The 5,870-nt window shown below is 52.8% G+C and overlaps 1 protein-coding gene across 1 annotated transcript in view; it reads right to left on the bottom strand.

The window, feature by feature from the left end:
• Window positions 1–191, bottom strand: part of DNMT3A (DNA methyltransferase 3 alpha) — a 118,992-nt gene extending 118,801 nt beyond the window's left edge. The window contains exon 1 of the mRNA XM_027765815.1: window positions 96–191. The gene's annotated coding sequence lies outside the window, so the exon portion shown is untranslated. The remainder of the gene's footprint in view (window positions 1–95) is intronic.
• Window positions 192–5,870: the final 5,679 nt, after the last annotated feature.

Genomic DNA, 5,870 nt, shown 5'->3' with positions numbered 1-5,870 from the left:
CGCTGCGCCCGCGCCCCCGGCCCCTCCGGGCCCCTTGGGTGGAAGCCGAGCCCCGGGCCTTGCTGCAGCCCTCCCCCCGCGGGGCTCCCCGCTACCTGGCGCTGCCTCTGCGCTGGGTCCCCGCATCCAGCACTGGCCGCAGGGACAGCGGCCCCTCCTCTCCCCCGGCCGGTGTCAAGTGCCTCCCCCCGCAGCCCCCGGAGCCCCCGGCGGCCTTCGCCCTGCAGTTCTCCCGACCTCCGCCAGAGCCCACTGCACTCAGCCTGCCTCAGCACTGGGGCTGGGGACAGCAGCGCCGGCCCACACCCCCCAGCCAGGTGCGGCGGCCGAGTGCTGGCCGGCCCGCGCAACAGGCCGAGGCCGGAGCGCCAGGCCCCTCCGGGCCGTCCTGGGGGCTCGAGCACCTGTGTGAGGTGAGCCGCCTGGAAGGGACTGAGCTCCCCGTACCTTGAGGTGTCCAGGTAGAGTGGGGTGCTCTGGAAGACGGAAAGGTTTCATGGGGTGGGAGGCTGAAGCAAATGACATTGAAGGTCTGTGCCAGCCTGAGTCTGTGCCTACCTACCCACACTCCGCCCTCACCCCTCTCTCGGGTGGTTCTCACTCCACAGCTCTCAGGCTCCTGGCTTCTGACGTGGGGCATCCCACCAGCACAGCCAGTCACCTCTGCTCACCTCTCTCCATCATGCCCGCGCCACCTGACCCCCACCCACCTCCTCTCTGGCTCTCCCATCCCATCCTGCCCATCCTCCCTCCGGTCATCTCCCACTCTGCACCCCCATTCCACGCAGCCCGAGGATGTCATCATAAATAAGCCTACTGGGCACGTACTTCCGCCCATCTGGGCCCACTGTGGGCAAGGGCACTGCAGATGGGCACCCGGGCCCTCTCTGCGCAAGCAGGTCCTACTTTTCCATTCCCCCCATTTCCTCGCCCTCACCAGCTTCACCCTTTTGAAGGTCTCATCTCAGGAACAAAGTTGCCTAAGTCTTTGGGACACTGAGATGACCCTGTGTCCAAGAGAGAAAGCTTTCCTGCAGAAAGCCCCCCAGTGCTTATAGGTCCTTCAGTCTCCATCCTCCCCGCCCCACGCAGGAGCTCCAAGGCCCGAGACCACTCTGTACAACTGTCCTGGCCGTGTTCAGTGTCTCCCTCACGCTAGTGGTCGCCCCGTGCTCCTGATGATCGGCACTGTAGTCCGCAGTCCCCACTGACTCCAGTGCTCGGCGAGGACAGAGGCTGCGCCTGTCACTCTACAGCCCAGCAAGCCCTGCTTGCATGACAACGTGACCTGCTGGCTCCTCGCCTCCTGACTTTCTCCACGAACACTGATGTGCTCCCAGCTTGGCTGAGGAGAAGGCCACTGTTAGAAAAAAACTGGCCTGGTGGTTGAGGGACTAGATCCCACATGGCCGACTCCATGGTTTGAGTCCCAGACGGGAGGCTTGAGAAACGCTGGGCACATGCCTCTCTGGCAAGTGCATGTACCCTATGGCAAAAATCTTAAAGGAAAAAGAAACAAACAAAAAAGAAAAAACAACTATCATGCCTCTATCTTCATCAAGTGTTGTACGTAAGTAACATTGTCACCAAATAACAGCAACCATTCACAGAGTGTCAACTTCAGGGGAACTTTTTTTTTTTTTTTTTTTTTTGAGTGGGGGAGAGGTTTTCGCTATAGGGTGTATGTGCTCACCAGAAAGACAGAGAGAGACAGAGAGCTAGAAAGCGAGAAATCACCCCCTGGGGGGATGGCCATGCTGCAATCCCTTCTCCTCCATTCTCCTCTTGGGATCTTAAGCACACACACATACACGGCTGGCATGAGTTTAAGCCACCAGGTCCGGGACTCGAACTGCGATCGACTATGTGGGAGTCCAGCGACATAGCCATTACGCTAACTGCTGGTCCCAACTTTAGGGGAACTTTAAAAGTTCATTGGAAAATGGAATTAGGGGCCAGCAGGTGGCATAGTGCTTGGGACACTGGACTCCCACATGACCGACCACAGTTCGAGTCCTGGACCCGGCAACTTGAAAATCACACCAGCCATGTGTGCATGCATGCCCAAAAATTCCAGGAGGAAAATGGAGGAGAAGAGATTGCAGCATGGCCACTGCCCCTGAGGGGCAATTTCTTACCTTCCCTCTCTCTCTCTGGTGAGTGTATGCTCCCTATTGCAAAAACATTAAAAACAACAACAAAATTAAAATACAGATTTATTTTTGGTGCAAAAAAAAGGGAAATTCATGATGCATATTTCCATGAACTTTTTGAAGACCCTTCATATATGCCAGGCACCAGATATGGCACCTTTCCCTTAGTCTTCACCAACCCTGTGAGTGACAGATGAAGAAACTAGGGCTTCAGCCACACTGTTGAAAAGTAGCAGAGCCAAGGTGTAAATCCAGGTTCATCCGACTTCGAGATCACCACATCTTAAAAGTGTTAAAGTTGTTGGGACCAGCATTTGGCGTAATGGCTATGTCGTTGGACTCCCACATAGTTGACCGCGGTTCAAATCCCAGACCCGGTGACTTAAACTCACACCAGGCGCGTGTGCATGCGTGCCCAAGATCCAGAGAGGAGAATGGAGAAGGGATTGCGGCGTGGCCATTCGTGCTGGTGGGGGGTGATTTCTCACTTTCTGTCTCTCTGTCTTTCTGGCGAGTGCATGCGCCCTATAGCAAAAACCTCTAAAAAAATAAAATAAAAGTGTTAAAGTTGTTTTTAAGCTGAAATTCTCAGGACCAAGGTGGGCAAAAGTGCTTCTGTCCTGCACGGTTACCTGTGATGACACCACTGGGAGCCTTAGAAGTGTGGGACTTTGCATGTCTGGGGGTGCCAGAGTCAAGAGGCCCGTGGGGATCATGCAGGAGAATGTGTCAAGTGAGAAGCAAGCGCTGTCTTCAAGGTTGGTTCCAGACCTGGGCCTGCTCTCTTGGGTCCTGAGAACAGCGACGTCATACAGGGTTCAGCTCAGTATGGTCAAGCCATTGGGCTCTCTCTCATTTTTGTCTGCGCCCCATGGCCCCCCCAGAATCCTGACTGATCTTAGATCTTCTAGGGTGCCGGGTCAGGATAGGTTAGATTATGCGGCAATGACAACCGCAAATCTTACTGACTTGAAACCCCAAGTTTCTATGGGACACATAATGGTGAGTCCTTGGAAAAAACAGTATAGAATTACCGTATAACTGAACAAGTCCACTTCTGGCGTATGTCCAAAAGCACTGAAAGCAGAGACATGAATATTGATAGATATTTGTAATTCGTGTTCAGAAGAGCATTATTCACAATAACCAAAGGGTGGAGACAACCCCGATGCCATCAGCTGATGAATGGGTAAGTAAGATGTACTATGTACACACAGAATATTATTCAGCCTTGAAAAGGAGATGCCGCCGCAGGCTGCCACATGTGTGAACCGTGAAGACATGCTGCGTGCGACGAGCCAGACATGAGGACAAATGTATGATTCCACTTCCACGAGAGTGACCACATTCACAGACAGAGTAGGATGGTGGCTGCCAGGGGCTGGAGTGTGAGGGGAGTGGGGAGTTAGTGTTTAACGGGCACAGAATTTGGTTAGGTAAGATGCGAAAGGTCTGGAGATGGACGGTGCTGATAGTTGTACAACAGCGTGTCTGAACTGTATGCCACTGAACTGTACACTTAAAAATGGTTCACATGGGGCCAGCAGGTGGCATGGTGGTTAAAGGTGGAGACACAAATAGATATGGCTGACCACAGTTCGAGTCCCGAACCTGGAGGCTTGCTTTCTCACTTTCTCGCTCTCTCATCAAGTTAAATAATAATATTAAAGTCAAATAAAAATAACACTTTTTATTTTTGGAGAGGTTTTTGCTATAGGGTGCATGCACTCGCCAGACAGACAGAGAGAGACAGAGAGACAGAAAGCGAGAAATCGCCCCCCAGGGGGGATGGCCACGCCACAATCCTTTCCCCTCCATTCTCCTCTTGGGATCTTGGGCACACACGCACACGCATGCAATATGAGTTTAAGCCACCAGGTCCAGGACTTGAGCCGCGGTCAACTACATGGGAGTCCAATGACATAGCCATTATGCCAACTGCTGGTTCCATAAAAATAATTCTTTAAAAATAATTAAAATGATAAATTGTATATTACCTGTATTTTTCCAGAAGAAAATAGAGCATAGTGCAACTGTAAATTAAGTTTATCAAATAGATTTCAAAAAAAAAAAAAAACAAAAAACAGTTTCTTTTCTTTCTCATGTCACTTGTCAAGGGCAGGTGTGCAGAGGGGTACTAGGAGGCTCTGCTCACTGATAGTTAGGGACCCTGGTGGACAGAAAGACTCCTTTCAAGGAGAGCATGGAAGGGAATGGAGTGGCCATAGGCGTCTGTCACTCAGTGGCTAGAACCAATCGTACTGCCCTATCCCACTACAGGAATCCGGAAGTAAATCTCACCATGGCCTCACAGCAGGGAGGACTAGCCATACTCAGCTCAGTGACTACCAAAGGGCCCTTCCAACCCCCTCACTAGCAACGTGTTCCTGTCGCATCCCCTGCCCAGAGACTGCAGAGGAGGATTCCATTCCCACCCTCTGCCTCAGATGGGAGAAGTGGTGGTAGGCCTACCCGTGGGCCCCACCCCCTGCCAGACCCATGTCCTCCATCGGTTGTCTTCTCAAGCTCTCCCATCTGCCTTCACCACAGGGGGCGACCTTCCAGCCTCCTTCCTATTTCCAGGCCTGGCACACCTACCACCCCGCTCGGTGATTTCAACCCCACGTTTGTACCAAATATATAATGATGACTCACCACTTTGTCATCTTAATGTCCTCCTCATGTCACACCTACCAGCTGAGCTACATCCGGGACCACTGTCGATGTAGGTTCCTCAGCTGTCACAGACGGTGGTGCTTCCACCTACCTCCCTGGTAGGGCTCTGCTATTAGACAGGGTTCTCCACTGCCGGTGACGGAATCCCAGCGGAAACCTGCGTGAACAAAGGGACTCAGTTGTTAGAAACCCCCAGGGCTGGGGATTACTTCTGGAACAGGTAAATCCAGAGAATATTCTCTCTCCCTGCATCACTCACGTCTGCTTCCCATACATTGCCATCGCTGCCTCCCACCTCAAGCACACGCCACACAGCCTTGGAAGATGGTGACTGGCAACCTCAGGCTCACGTTTCCCACTTAGAGTTCCAGTGGAAGAAGATAATTCTTTCCTCTCGGAAGTACCCACTGCCTCTAGGACGTGAAGCTCTGGGTCCTTTAACAACGCCCCCCAACGCTCCAATACTGAGCCCCAAGTTCCAAGACACACAATTGTCCTCTTTCTGTTTTTTATTTTCTTTTTTTTCCCCAGTGTCACTCTCACTGAAGGGGCCATCCCTAGCAGAAAAGTCCCAAGAATTATTTCCATCATGCTGGCTTTGTTCGCAACCCCATCTTGAACAGGTTCTGCAGCCGGTGGGAGAGCATGGATCGCATGCCCACCCTGTAAGGCGAGGGCAAGGGACAGCATTGAGGTGGAGAGGTGGCCCGGTACCCTAGGAGGTAGGTTGGGGTTGTTCCCTAATCAAGGTGCAAGCGTGCGCTTCCTACTCCACCGGTGACTGCCCAGCACCCGTGTCTCCCCGTTCCTCCCGCGCGTGTATTTTCAGAAATACTCCTGCTGGCCCACCGTGGTAGCCTAGGTGGGAGCATATGGATCTGCAGTACTGGAAGCCACATGGCAGGCTATGAGTTCAAATCCCTGAGTAGATCTGAAACACACCAGGTGAGGGCGCCCAAGATCCTGACTAGCTGGAGGGCCCAGGAAAGGGGATCACACCCTGAGGAGCCCTGTTTAGCCTCCCTTTTCTCTCTCTCTCTC

The sequence above is a fragment of the Tupaia chinensis genome, unplaced genomic scaffold (genome assembly GCF_000334495.1).
Source record: "Tupaia chinensis unplaced genomic scaffold, TupChi_1.0 Scaffold139757_1, whole genome shotgun sequence".
In the NCBI taxonomy this organism is placed as follows: Eukaryota; Metazoa; Chordata; class Mammalia; order Scandentia; family Tupaiidae; genus Tupaia; species Tupaia belangeri.
This window is presented reverse-complemented; position numbering and strand designations above follow the sequence as displayed.